Source organism: Hemiscyllium ocellatum, chromosome 18 (assembly GCF_020745735.1).
Source record: "Hemiscyllium ocellatum isolate sHemOce1 chromosome 18, sHemOce1.pat.X.cur, whole genome shotgun sequence".
NCBI classification, from domain to species: Eukaryota; Metazoa; Chordata; class Chondrichthyes; order Orectolobiformes; family Hemiscylliidae; genus Hemiscyllium; species Hemiscyllium ocellatum.
The window spans coordinates 44,961,433-44,977,143 of NC_083418.1; the positions used below are offsets into that span (position 1 = coordinate 44,961,433).

The window sequence follows — 15,711 nt, forward strand, 5'->3', positions numbered from 1 at the left end:
ATCCTTTCTCAAGTAAGGAGACCAAAACTGCACACAGTACTCCAGGTGTGACCTCACCAGCATCCTGTACAGCTGCAACATAACATCCCTGCTTTTAAACTCAAAGCCTTTAGCAATGAAAGTCAAAATTTCATTTGCAGCCTGAATTACCTTTTGCACCTGCAGACCAACCCTCTGATTCATACACAAGGACACCCAGTCCTTCTGCATAGCAGCATGCTGCAATTTTTTTTTAACATTCAAGTAATAGCCCTTTTTAATGTTATTCCTACCAAAATGAATGACTTCACATTTATTAACATTATACTCCATCTGCCAAAACTTTGCCTACTCACTTCAACCATGTCTCTTTGCAAAATTTCTCTGCACAGTTTGCTCTACCATTCAGCTTAGTGTCATCTGCAAACTTTGACACAATAGGTGGTCCCCAACTCCAAGTCATCCATGTAAATTGTGAATAATTGCATTCCCAACACTGATCCCTGAGGCACACCACGAGTCAGACTGCCAACCAGAAAAGAATTCATTCATCCATCCAGTCTTTGCTTCATATTAGTTAACCAGTCCTCTATCCATGTTAATATATTGCCTGTAAGGTCTTGCATCTTTATCTTATAAAGCAGCCTTTTCTACAAGACCTTGTCAAATGCCTTTTGGAAATCTAGATACACCACATTTACTGGGTCTCCTGTAGTTAAACATTATCTGCCTTTCATGAACCAATGCTGTCTGCCTAATGGGACAATTTCTATTAGATGCCTTGCTACTTCTTCCTTGATCATAGACTCAACTACATTGGGGAGACAGAACATTTACTTGCAGAACGCTTCAGAGAACATCTCTGGGACACCCACACCAACCAACCTCTCTGCCCCAAGGCCGAACACTCCAACTTCCCATCCCACTCCACCAAAGACATGCAGGTCCTAGGCTCCTCCATCACCACTCCTTAACCCCCAACACCTGGAGGAAGAACACCTCATATTCCGGCTTGGGACCCTCCTACCACATGACATCAATGGGGATTTCACCAGTTTCTTCATTTCCCCTCTCCCCCCCCCCATCCCAGCTCCAACTTTCAAACTCAGCACCACTCCATGATCTGTCCATCTTCCTTCCCACCTATCGCACTCTGAGTTACTTTGCCCCAGCCCCCCTCCTGTTTATCTCACCATCCCCATGGCTCACAAGCCTCATTGCTACTGAGGGGCTCTTGCCTGAAACATCAGTTCTCTGCACCTCAGATCCTGCCTGACCTACTGTGTTCTTCCAGTGCCACTCTTCACCCATAATCACATTATAGCCAATGCAGCCAAGGAAATTTCAGGGGTACTACAAATAACAAATCTAACTTCTTCAATTGCATTTAAGAAACATGCATTACAGCAGAACCAACTTTAGTCAAGATTCAACACTTCCAAAAGACAAAATGCTGGAAAATCTCAGCAGGTCTGGCAACATCTGTTAAGGAGAGAAAAAGAGCTGACGTTTTGAGTCTAACTGACCCTTTGTCAAAGCAGCTTTTCTCTCCATTACAGATGCTGCCAGACCTGCTGAGATTTTTTCAGCTTTGGTTTCAGATTCCAGTATCCACAATAATTTGCTTTTATTCAACACTTCCAAGCTGCTAGTAAAATGCTATCCTAGGAAAAAGGAGGTCCTTAGCTTCAAATCTAAATCATGCTCACCTTGACAATTCTGAGCTCAAGAGTTGCAGGAATGGGAAGATCATATGGCAGCCAAAAGACCAGGTTAGATTCTCCAGAGTTGTAACTAGCCAAAGGTGGCTGCAACACAGAAGCTCAGCTTTCATCAACCATACAATTTGTCAGCAGAGGTTGTGATGTTTACCTGTATATTTGCTGGGTAGCAAGCTTTGCTATGAAAGTGAGGACTGCAGATGCTGGAGATCAGGGTCAAGTGGGGTGCTGAAAATGCATAGCAGGCCAGGCAGCATCAGGAGCAGGAGAATTAACATTTTGGGCAAGAGCCCTTCATTAGGAAGCAAGCTTATATTGCCTGATGTTGTCCACTCCAACAAAATCAAGAACAAACTTCACAGTTAGATTAGTCTCAATGAATAGGATTATGTACACAGGCAGCTAAACTATAGCATGGTAAAACTCCAACTTCAACCTGAGCAGTAGTTTAGCTTCCTATTGCTCACAGCACAGAATTCAAGCACCTGATGTTTTGACGACCATTGTGGACACACCAGCCCTAATTCCATTTCCCACCATGAAACAGCCTTGCATGCTGTTATGGGCCCAAGTATTCATCCAATACAAATGGTGGTGGATCCTACTTCTACCATATACTCACTGCCTTTTGGGTGTTTTTCTCAACAAGAAATGCTACTCAAAACCACTGCCCTGGTTAGAGATCCCTCTTACTCACATGACTACCTACCATATATTTCTCATGAGAAAAATTGTAGATAAATGACCAGCTGGCTGTAAAGAGCTAAAATCATGTACAAATGGATTATTTATTGGAATGTTCTATTCACAGGTTATGAAGTACACAACTTGACAAGGCACCATTTAGACAATTGTTACTTTGTTAAATAGTAGATAAGAAATTATCCTAACTATGCAATGCACTACAGTTTAATCATAAACTGAGCAACGCTCTGCATTGGGAGAACTATTGACCAGTATGGTAGGAAAAGAGGTACAATGGGCAAGCATTAATTGGCATCATTTGCCTATTCAGTGCATTGCAAACATAGCATAGAATGCCATAAACCTTGCCACCAAAAGCCTAACTTAGGTTGTTAGAAGCAGACTGTAGTGTACATAAGTGTGAAATCACCCACATTAGACACAAGGTCAGGATACTTTTAAATGGTGAGAAAGTTAGAAACAGGGAATCAGTGTGTTTGAAGTATCTCAGTACTAGGTTTGTAGATCATACAAACTGCATTATTTGAATGAAAAAGGATCACGAAGACTGACCTTCACATCTGAAAGTCCTAAGTAAAAGCTGTAATCCCCATGAACAGGGAATGTTATCAGGCTACACCATCTCACCAGTATGCCCACTAACAGATCAAAGCGTTGTTGTTGACAAGTTGCTGGAGTGTACCTGGTCAATGCATCCAAGCTGCTGTTGACAAAATGGATTAAATGCTCAGTGGAATGGGATCCCTGTCAGACAGGCTACTTTCTCATTGATGGTTGGCATTGTTGATGTGGCTCTTATCCAAAACTCCCTCACTCCTTGTAAAGTACCATGGCTATGTCAAGTTAATTCTGAGTCACTATCTAACCCAATTCTGCTCAAAAAAATTCACACGACTGGTTGTCATTTCAGGCCATTCTCGCTTCAGAATGCAATGAACTGGGAGGGAAGAGAGGAGAGGGGAAGAAAACAAAGATTTCAATCCCTTTAAAAAGGTGAGTGAAGGTAGCTGGACTGAACAACATACATTACCTGGCATTTGGACTATTAAATACCATCAGCTGAGACTCTGATCATGCTGCCTGTGCATTTTCATTTGTCAAAGACTAATGACCCACAGTTGGTTGTGAACAGGTGTGGCATCCTGCCAATTGCAGGAGCAAAATCTCAGTTGAATCCTGTGTTCAGGAGCACAAATTGATCTTTGAGTTCCTTACCAGTGCAGCATGGAAGAAATCTCTGGAGTGGAGAAGTCCAAGACAGTGACAGTCCCACAAAAATATTTTATATACAGTCAAATAAACTATGGGCTCAAAAACACCAAAAATAATCATTTCCTTTCAACATACAACACTGACATACCCATGGTGATGTCTGTTGGAATTTGTTATCTTGTGACTACTCAAAGTAGTCATGTAACATCACATCACAATGGCCACTGGTATTTATTATAGCTGACCATTGTTTGGTCTTTTGATTCCTTCCTCTGTGCAAGAAGTCTATGCTGCAGATAGTCTTTATTCCAAATGCTCACTGCTCCTTCTAATGGAGGTGGACCAAATAACATGAGTTTGCACTCCTGAATACCTTATCTGGAAACATCCTAATTTCTGCAGAAGTAGTTCTTCTAGGTTAAAACCAACATGCTTATTTCACTGTACCATGCTAAGGAATAACCCTTCTCTCTCTCCACCCCACGATTCTCATCATTAATAAACCCCTACACCTGATCTTGAAGAAATGTCATTAGAAGTAAGTCAACCTAGAACAGTGCAAGGAACACTTGGCAATAAATCACAGTTCTGTCATGATCTCACTGAGTAGCACAGCAGGCTCAACAGTCCATTCCAATCAGTGTTCCAACTGACACACTTACTAGATGCATTTAAGTCAAGCATTTAGTGGAATAAAAAACTAATACTATGAATAACTTAAAAGCATGGATAATTTGAATAAATATCTTTATTTGAATATATTCTACATAACCACCAAGTGATTATTGCATATTTACAAGTCTTAAGAGGCACTTCATATTTTTCAAATATGCTGCTGGGGAAACAGGTCAGATTTGAAATATGTTGCAATTCATTCCAGCCTTTCCACGGAGGTGTTCTCAAAAACTCAACAGCCCAATTCACTGATGTCCAATATAGTGGTCTCTGGATTACAATGTTAATCAGGGCATTAATTTAGATAGCATTAAACATAAGCAAAACTAAATAGACATTGTTAATGCTGATCCAACAGACAATATCAGGCATGTTTATGCAAAATATCTACATAACCTCAAGACAACATTACAACTTTGAAAAATCTACTTATTTAATATTAACTTCAGCAACTTGAACTGACAGCAATTTTTGCTGTTTAAAAAAGGTATTTAATCACAAATACCATAATCATAATACAAGGATTAAAATGATCAATAAAGACAGCATTTCAAATTTTCAGAAGACAAAGTTATCTAGGAAAATTAATACCATAAAGAGTACACAAGTGCAGAGTTGAATTACTGGGCAAAAATCTTGCCAAGTGTAAAGCTATTCACTTTGGCACAGAGAATAAAAAATATTACTGAGTAGAAAATGACCCCAGAATTCAGATGCAGAGATCGAGTGTTCCGGCTTATGTCAAAGTTATGGGCAGGTACAGCAAGCACATAGGGTTAACAATACTATCCTTTATTAAAAAGGAGGAATTGAAGTTAGGAGGCTAGGCAAGTTTCTATGGGAGTTAGAATGAGGGGTGCCCCGATTGAACTCACATCTACCCAAATCTCAGGGTGAACTTGAAATGAATGCCTGAGTGAGAATGAGAACTCATTCTTGAATTCAGGAAGGGGATGAGAGATTTAAAAAAACTTGTTCTTCAACTTCGGAACTCAAATCCGTGGGAGAGCAGGGTCATTTTTCTTTTCACAAAAAGACAGATTAAGTGAATTTATCATCATTGTTAAATGGGAAAATGAATTAGAGGAGCCATGCACTTACTGACTAGTGGTGTTTGAGGGGCTAATTATCTTGCTGCATGAATTTGCATCTGTGACAGAGACATTCATGCAATGCATGACATGCAGTGACTGCAATTACGTGCTTCATCCCTACCCCAGGGTAATCAATCATTGCTATAAAGCAATCTCAAAGTCATTAAGACCATCGCGAGTATAAACATAATTTTAACCCTGGACCAGATAAGGTCAGTGCTGAGAATGCTAGACTATATAATGTACACTTCTAGGTAAGCACCTAAGTAGATTAGGCACCCTTCGGAGACTTTGGAATAACTTTTTAAAAAAAAAATCAGCATAGAAGTCTCGACAGAAATCAGAGGCAAACTAACTCTACAACAGCACAAAACCCTAAATAACACCAACATTTAAGCAGAGCTAAGTCATCATGCCATGAAATAACTATAGTAAAAAAACTGACACACAAATGTGCCTAGCTCATGAAAATACATTGGAGCCTGCCCTTGCTTTTTTTTTAAAAAAGCAACTTGCCAGGAGAAAAGGAAGCACACTATTGAAAATGTCAAACTTGGTCTTGAAAGCAAAGTTAATATGTTCACCACCTGCAGCACTTGACATGGTTTCATGGGTTCACAAGCAATCCATAACAAGGTAGTCCAGACAACAGTTCTGTGCACATTGCTGGTTTGATTTCTTCTTGCATTTTCATGATTTGGTTGAGTACACCAGGTGCAGTGATTCATGGTGAGCTTCTCACAGGATCTAGTCTTATCTAGAAAGAAGCAGGTTAAAACACAAGTGCCTATCAATGATTAGAACTACTTTTGAATAGATATCAGTCTGCAGAAACAATTCAGATGTTATTACATAAATTAACTCATGATAAATTGAATAAGTGGCTTACTGCAGTCCACATGACAAGCACTTTCCGAGACCTATATCAGCCTTATTCAACCAAAAGTATAAAGCAGGGATGTGAAAAAGAGACAGTAGTCAGAATTGCTGTTCCCTCAGTATTCAGAAATACTTTTCACAATAGATGGATATAAAATTGGCTGTACACCACAATTAGGGCGGTGAAGGGTTGTTTTTTTGGACTGGAGGCCTGTGACTAGCAGGATTCCACAGGGATCGGTACTGGGTCCAGTTTTGTCTGTCATTTATACAAAATGATATGGATGAGAAGAAAGGAGACCTTGTTATAAGTTTCTTGATGACATGAAAATTGATGTTAAGATTAAACAAAGGAAATTTGATCAATAGATCAGTGGGCTGAGGGGCAGATGGAGTTTAATTTAGATAAATGTGAAGTATTGCATTTTGGCATGACACATACAATGTAATTGTAGGCCCCTGGGAGTGTTGTAAAAGAGATACCAAGGATTTGGGTGCTTAATGCTTCAACATGTGGATCACAGGTAGACAGGCAGCGTTTCACATGCTTATCTTCATTGCTCAAACATTTGAAAGTGCATTGGGATGTATATTGACGTTCTACCAGACTTTGACAAGGCTTTTTCTGCAGTATGTGTCCAAACCTGGTCACCCTGCTGTAGGAAGGATATTACTAAATTGGAGAGGTTTCAGAAAAGATTTACTAACATGTTTGCCAGGAATGGAGAGCTTGAATTACAAGGATAGGCCAAGACTGCTTTTCCAACTGGAAAATATGAGGTTGATGGGTGACTTGACATTTACAAAAAAGGTCTGAGGTGCACAGATAAGGTGAACCTTATCTTTTCTCCAAGATGGGGGAAATTTAAAACTAGGAAGAGTTAAAATACATTGGGTTAGTGTGCAGAATGAGCCACACAAGGTACAGTTACAACATGTAAAAAACATTGGGATAAGTACACAAATAGGAATTGAGAGATACAAGCCAAAAGCAGGCAGATGGGATTAGTTTAGTTTGGGAACATGGTGAGCAGCTGTGGCTCAGGGTTAACACTGCTGCCTCACAGCACCAGGGGTCTGGGTTTGATTCCAGCCTCAGGCAACTGAGGAGTTTGCATTCTCCCTGTGTCTGTCTGGGTTTCCTCAGAGTGCTCTAGTTTCCTCCCACAATCCATAGATGTGATTAGGTGAACTGGCATTCTAAATTGCCCAGTGTACATGGATGGTTAGGTGCATTAGTCAAGGGTAACTATAAAGTCACAGGGTAGAGAAATAGGGTTTGGGTGGGATAATTTTTTGGAGGGTCGATGTTTCCATGCTGTATGACTACCTAATATCCTACATTACTCAACAGTGGATCCCTCCAAAAATTGGGGGGGGGGGAAGGGAGAGGAGGAAGAGAGAAGCGAAGTTAGGTCACCACTTTGTGCAATCCTAGTTTCAGTCCACCAAATACACCCATGGTTACCAGTCACTCATTCTTTAAGTTATCTGGCAGACTGGTTAGCAAGGTTAGATCTTATGGAATACAGGAGAACCAGCCATTTGGATACAGAACTGGATCAAAGCTAGAAGACAGTGGTGGAGGGTTGTTTTTCAGACTGGAGGCCTGCAGCCATTGGTGTGCCACAAGGATTGGTGCTGGGTCCACTACTTTTCATCATTTATATAAATGATTTTGATGTAAGTACAAGTGGTATGTTTTAGCATCATCTGCAAACTTACTAAATTGATAGTGTACGTGACAGCGAAGAAGGTTACCACAGATTACAACAGGATCTTGATCAAATGGGCCAATGGGCTGAGAAGTGTCAGATAGAGTTTAATTCAGATAAATGCGAGGTGCTGCATTTTGGGAAAGTGAATCCTAGTAGGACTTAATACACTTAATGGTAAGGCCCTCATGGGCATTGCTGAGCAAAGATCTTGGAGTGCAGGTTCATAGCTCCTTGAAAGTGGTGTCACAGGTGGATAGGATAGCAAAGACAGTGTTTGATATGCTTTTCTTTATTGGTCAGAGTATATAGAGTACAGGAGTTGGGCGGGCATGTTGCAGCTGTACAGGACATTGGTTAGGCTACTTTTGGAATATTGTGCGCAATTCTGGTCTCTCCCCCCCCACCCCACCCATCAGGAGGATATTGTGAAACTTGAAAGGATTCAGAAAAGATTTACAAGGATGTTGCCAGGGTTAGAGGATTTGAGCTACAGGGAGAGGTTGAATAGACAGGGGCTGTTTTCCCTGGAGCATGGACGCTGAGAGGTGACCTTATGAAGGTTTATAAAATCATGAAGTGCATAAATCAGGTAAATAGTCTTTTCCCTGGGCGGGGGTATCCAGTTTTAGAGGGCAGAGTTTAGGGAGAGAGGGGAATGATATAAAAAGGGACCTAAGTGGCAATCTTTTCACAGAGAATGTGGTGCATGTGTGGAATGGGCTGCCAGAGAAAGTGGCAAAGGAGAGTACAATAGCAACATTTAAAAGGCATCTGGATGGGTATATGAATGGGAAGGGTTTGGAAGGATATGGTTTGGTGTTGGTAGGTGGAACAAGATTAGGTTGGGATATCTAGCTGGCAAGTATGAGGTTGAGTGAAGGGTCTGTTTCCATGCTACACATTTCTATGATTATATTGATCTAATGTAAAAGCTGAGACAAACAATTCAGATCTTTTTCCAATAAAAATTTCAGTTACATCGCACTAAGCTTTTGTGATAGATTATGTGTCTTATGATTTTATACTCCACAACCACATGAAGGAGCAGCACTCCAAAGCTAGTGCTTCCAAATAAGCCTGTTGGGCCATGACCTGGTGTTCTTTGATTTTTCACCAGGCCTTTTGCATACCTCACTCAAAACTCAAGCATGGAAATACTGCACACCAGTTTTCACAAGACGTTTCTAAAATTTCCTGGCTAATTGGCAGGATTTTCCCCAATGCAGAGGATCATATGGAAACAAAGTTGCAACTGGGTGAGCAAATACAGTACTCAGTATACAAGTCAAATATAAATATTCGTTCTATTAATTTTAAAAACATTTCCATTACAACAGCATTAAGATTGGACATTACCAAAACCGACAAACTTAAGACAATAGCACCACTCAAAATGGCAATGTTACTTTTCTTTTGTATTTGATTAACTAGTTTCAATACTTTTCCAACGTCGATTTAGCAAGTTTAATTTGATGAAATCCTGAGCAGTAATCAGCAATGCCTTAAGGCAGTCTCATCACAGAAGGCTATGAAGACCATCGTGAGTTAAACATCATATTCTGCTCAGTAAATCATTAATCTCAGATCTTTCTGGTTTTATAAAGCGAGTGCACGTGGCTGTTAGTGTCGAGTAAAGCAGGAGATTATAGAGAATTATCAATCTGTTAAAGCGGGAGGTTAAAGAGTAAACCATCAGAAAGCTCCAGCGGGCTGTCTCAGAGACCTACCGCCCACTCGCTCCAGACTCGGCTCACCCTCCAGCCAGAGCCCCGGCTCCGCCAGCTCCACATTTCACCCGGGACCTGAAAACGGGGCTTCAAAGAGACAAAAGTTTAACCGGTGCGACCGAGAGGGAGCCCTCTGGGCCCGGGGGGGGGGGGTGGGATTGAGCCGGGCGGGGCCTTTCCCAGGAGATCACCGCCATGTGAAGCCGAATCCCCGCCGCTACCCCCAACAGCTCCTTCCAGAACCTTCCCCAGAGAAAGACAGAGGCCGATATCTACTTCCGGAGCACTATTTATCGCCAGGGCGACCGGAAATCGCGGGCACGTGACCCCCTCCGCCCCGCCCCTTCCCCCGGTGTCGGTGCCATGGCCTCGACCGGACACAAAGTGGCTTTGGTTTCCTGTGTCGTGCTCTGTTCCTCAGTGATCTTCTCCAAACTCTTCATTCCCCGAGGGACCAGAGACAAGGCTCCACCACCGGAGGGTAAGGATGGGGATTGGGGGAATAATGACCGAGCCTGGCTTCTGCTTCCCCCCTCCAAGATTGGCTGATTCACCCCCACACCACCCACTCACTGGCCCCTCCCCCCGCTCACCCCTTCCCACACCCCACCCCTCTCCTCTCCTCTCGCCTTCCCCCTCACTCACTGACCACCCCACACTTGCTCATCTCCCGCCCTCCTCCCACCCCCAACTCGCTCACCGCCTACTCTTTCCCTCACCCCCTACTCTTTCCCCCAACTCTCTTCCCTTCCTCCACCCCCCCCCCCCCCCCACACACACACACACCTTGTTCACTAACTCCTCGCTCTCTGCATGATAATTCCCCCCGTCCACTGGTCACAAACACACCTTCAATACTCATCCTGCCGCTTACTACTCCCTCCACGCCTCCTGTTCATTCCAGCCTGGTCATGCAATTTTTCAAAACACCATCCATTTATTACCATCGTCATCATTGTTATGCTTATGTTCAATAAAAACATATTTTTGCAACTTCCATGTTTCGTTCGTGATTTCATCCAAGTTTATACATGCTTCTGCCCAATGTCTATGGTTTGGCAAGTTGTTTTCTCCTCCATTGAAGCTTGCATTTGCTGGATCAAAATGTAATTTGATCACATGTTTAGATATTAAGTTGAAAACGTTATCAGTGAAATTGGTTTTCGAAGTGATATTCCAGTGGGTTGTTTATATAATCCAGCATATGGTGTTGTACTTTGATCAACTATAGCTCAATTTGAACTAGGAATGTTATGGGGAGCAAAAGGTATATTTCCATCCTAAATATCAGTTTTTCAGTATTTTGACAGAAAGCAGCTCAGGCTCTAGATGAATATCATCCCTAATTCTACTCATGCAAAACTGATCCTTGGTGCTTTTTCATTGTCATCTACTGGTGACACTCTAATCAAAACATGTTTGGGAGCAGATAGAGAGGCAGATTTTGGAAAGGTGCAGAAGTAACAGGGTTGTTGTCATGGGTGACTTTAACTTTCCTAATATTAATTGGAACCTCCTTAGTGCAAATAGTTTGGATGGAACAGATTTTCTCAGGTGTGTCCAGGAAGAATTCTTGACTCAATATATAGATAGGCTGACTAGAGAGGGAAGCCATATTGCATTTGGCATTTGGCAACAAACCAGGTCAGGTGTCAGATCTCTTGGTGGGAGAGCATTTCTTAGCCATTCTCCCCTACATCAAAGACATCTCTGAAATGACTGCCAGACTATTCAGACCCCTTGGCATCATTGTAGCCCATAAACCTACCAACATACTAAAACAGCAGGTAATGAAATTGAAAGACCCTATACAGACAACAAGCAAAACTAATGTCATTTACAAAATACTGTGCTAGAACTGTAACAAACACTACATCTGACAAACAGGCAAATAATATCCACCAGGGTACGTGAACATCAACTAGCTGCAAATGACATGATCCTCTCTCACGAGTATGATCCTTACATACAGATAAGGAAGGACATCACTTATGCCCGAAACATCAAATTTCCTGTTCCTTGGATGCTGCCTGACCTGCTGCGCTTTTCCAGCAGCACATTTTCAGCTCTGATCTCCAGCATCTGCAGACCTCACTTTCTCCTCGAAGATTTTAACCTACTGTGAATCCTCTTGCAAGGATGCCTTCCTTGAAGAAGCTCCCTTCCTCCATTCCTGATGAAGGGCTTATGCCCGAAACGTCGAATTTCCTGTTCCTTGGATGCTGCCTGACCTGCGCTTTTCCAGCAACACATTTTCAGCAAAATTGTAGGCTTGTTTGCTGTTGGCAAAGTGATAATCCAATATTGCCTGAACTCATCAAGGAAATGAAATAGATCTTTCTGTAGCATTTCTGTGAACTTCAGTGTCTTGGTAAAGGGAGGTGTCAGTGCCCCGGGACTTAGAAGATGCAAAGGTTGTGACCCTGTACAAGAACCAGAGCAACAGCAGCAATTCCAGTAACTGTTGAGACATTTCGCTGCTGAGCATCATAGGAGAACTATTTTCCTCAATTCTCACTACCACACTGCAAATTCTGCTATCAATCTGCAAATACATCTATTCCATATCCCAGTGTAGCTTCCCAGAACTGGAAGATTCGCGACATGAAAATTTCAGCCTAACAGCTGCAAGAGAAATGTTTTGAGCAAGGAGACCACTGCACATTGCCTTCTTCAATCTCTCCAAGGCATACAAGTACATGAGCAGGGGTGGCTGGTTTTAACCCACTGGGGAAATCTAACTGCCTGTCATAGCTGCTCGTTGTGACCACTTCCTTCCATTACAACATAATGTAATGTCAGGTCTGATGGGGCAACATCAGAGTCCTTTGATATCTTCAGTGGGGTCAACCAGGTTGTTTTCTGGCACTAACAATCTTTGGCATGTGGTTCTCTGCCTACAAGGCATCTGCTGAGACTGTCTACTTTCATACTAGAGCCTTTGCTAGTCTGAGCTCGAAGACAAAATCCACCAAATTCTCATACAAAGGCTTTGGTGTGACCATCATCTGGAAGAAGTGGAACATTTGTGGCAGAAGCTGAAAAAGATGCCTTTTGTATTCTTGTGGGCAAGTATGAAAGATAAGTCAACAGAAGATCAGTAGGGAATGTTGAAAAAAAAAATAATTCAATGAGATATATGACCAATTTGTATTTTCAAAACAGCTGGAACTCTACTTACCAAAAATAACTAAAGATCGGGGAGGCAGCAGAGAATTAAAATACTTAGCATGGCAAAATGCAAAAAATAATCTAGATCCTGGATATGAGAAAGAAAAACAACGTAGGATGACAAAATAGATTAAGAATTACGTTGGATGAGCAAAGAAACTTGCAATTAAATGTCAGACCTTGGAAAACTGGAAGTGATATTGTGAGTGAAAGTCAAGAAATGGCAGACATGCAGAATAATTCCCATGCACCAATATTTATGGTAGACCAAAACATCAGCCAGGATTCCCAAGGAAACTAATGTCGAAAGGGAGTAGGGATCAGCCAAACTTAAAAGCAAAGTGCGAGGAGATCCAAGATAGGGCGGCGACTCAGCAAGTCTGAGTCTATAGAGCCCTTCCCAAAACCTGGGTAAAGTGGGTTTCCTGTCCCCACCACACTTGCCAAACCACCCAAAAAATTTCTTTAATCTTAATTAGCTGCTGAATATTATATTTAAATAGTCTAATACTGAGTGGATAATGAGTAAATCAAAGGGACCCCGCAGCTCTCAGAAAACAAAGACCCCTCCCCCACCCTCCTCTCCTCTGGCTGCAGCTGATATAAAAACAGGCCTTGTAGAGATGATTGCTAGATTGGAATCGACACTCGTCAATTTCATCGCAGAATCCCGACAGAGATGGAATGCATTCGAAGAAAAGCTGCAGAAACAGAATCAAACCATGGAAGAGCTGCAGGGCCGAGTGGAGGGGGCGGAACTAAAGGCCACGACCTCCGAGGCTGCAGCTCAAACAGCTGCAGAACAGGTTCGAGCTCTGGAGCAGAGAGTCCGGGCCTTTGAAATTTACATGGATGATATTGACAACAGAAATCGGAGAAAAATATTCAGTTGCTGGGCCTTCAAGAGCAAGGAGGGAAAGAACAGTTAGTAGTATTTCTGGAGCGATGGCTGCCCCAGCTTTTAAACCTGGGGGCTGAAACTGACCGGGTAAGGGTGGAGTGGGCCTACCGGGTCGCAGTACGCGGATCTGGCCCAAACCAGCGCCCACGCCCGGTCCTGTTCCGGCTGCAGAGTTATAGGGAGAGGCAGATACTCCTGGATGCCTCCAGAAAGCTTGGAAAGGATCCTAAAGCTATGATTCATGAAGGATCCAAGATTATGTTATTTCAGGACTTCTCCCCGGCTTTGGCACGAAGAAGGAAGGCGTTTGATGAGGTGAAGAAATGTTTAAGGGACTTAGATATTCAGTACACCTTACGCTACCCAGCGACGTTATGCTTTACCCACGAAGGATCCGAGTATAATTTTAGATCATCGGAAGAGGCTAAGAAACTTTTAGACTCGGTTAAATAAATCATAAGAGACAATTTATGTTGGCTTGCCTCTCCCACACTCCGTGGGGAGAAATGGATACTTTATTCTACTTTACTTTTGCCTCTGGGAGCGGGGCTGTCTTCCTTGCTATGTTATCATACTTAACTGTAATCTGTTGGAGTTGTAATTTTATAGTTATGTGTGTTTGTACGTGGCATTGATGCTATTAGATATACTCAGGTATGGGTGGGAAGGGGTGGGGGTGCGGCGCTCACTGTTAACTCTAACTCGGTATTATATCTAAATCCTATTAAGGAGCGCCCGGGTCGAGGGTGGGACACTGTTTGGGAGAGGATATGGTGGAACGTTGGAAAGGTAGTAAGGCCCCCTGAGAACAAGGGGGAAGATCTCCATTCAAACATGTTTAATTTTTTTTATGTTCTTATTGTTTGGAAATAGCTTCCTTTTTTATCATACTGTTATGAGTGTATTAGAGAACATTTTCTCTTATTTGAAGGATGTAAGCGACTCAACTATACACTCTGGATGATTGTGGATTAGTTGAATTTTGATGATTATATATTTAAGATCTATTTTTATATTAATGTTTGTGCTTGAAAATTCTGCTTATTTTTGTAAATTTGTCAAAATGTTAAATTCCCAATAAAAATATCTATTAAAAAAAAGCAAAGTGCTGAGCTAGGTCATTGAGGGGATAGGATGATGAATGGAGCTTAGTCCATGATCTTAGAAACCAGAACATAAGAGCAAGAATAGGCCCTTTTGAGCTGGTCCACAATTCCATGTATTCATGACTGATTGTCGAAATCAGTACCCTGTTCCCGCTTTCTCTGCATACTCTTTGGGACCTTCAACTCTATGAACTATATCTAACTCATCAAAAAACATTTGATGCTTTGGCCTCAGTTACTTTCTATGGCAGAAAATTCACAGGCTTATCATTCTGTTGGTGAAATAATTTCTCCTCATCTTAGTACTAGGAGGAAAAAATCACCCTCAGAAAGCAATACTTGTCCATGGGAATTCACATTTACTGGGAAAAATGGGTGCTGTAAGTAATTCAAGGTCTATCCAGTTTAATATACTGATTAGTATTGTGAAGGATTAAGAACCATAAGTGATAAAATATCCCATATCAATTTTAAAAATACTGATTTTAACAATGAGTTACAAAATTGATTTCCTAAAATGTTGCATAGTGTGACCTTAGTCTGGTTAAATACACTAGGTATCTAAATTAAATCATATAGGATTTGATAAATGGGTAATATCGCCATTTATTACCCTGAACAGAGTAATTTAAAAACCATCAAAAGTGTCCGATGACTTCTGACCGCAACTTACTCTTCCTTTAACCTTTGGATCTGAAGTAGTAGCTCTACAGCAATAACGAAAAATGTATGCCATTACAGTTTCTCTAAGTCTAGTACAACTTTATACTGGTTCCACTCATTTGCTAAATGATATGGAACCTTCGTTGGCATAATGAGTAGG

General features: G+C 41.7%; 1 long non-coding RNA gene and 1 other non-coding gene across 2 annotated transcripts; both read right to left on the bottom strand.

The window, feature by feature from the left end:
- Positions 1-4,347: 4,347 nt before the first annotated feature.
- On the bottom strand, positions 4,348-9,983 carry LOC132824207 (uncharacterized). Its single transcript, XR_009645647.1, has 2 exons — positions 9,711-9,983; positions 4,348-6,143 (listed from the first exon to the last, which is right to left on the bottom strand). It is a non-coding gene; the product is annotated as an uncharacterized LOC132824207 (long non-coding RNA).
- Positions 9,465-9,544, bottom strand: LOC132824558 (small nucleolar RNA SNORD35). Its single transcript, XR_009645679.1, has one exon. It is a non-coding gene; the product is annotated as a small nucleolar RNA SNORD35 (small nucleolar RNA).
- Positions 9,984-15,711: the final 5,728 nt, after the last annotated feature.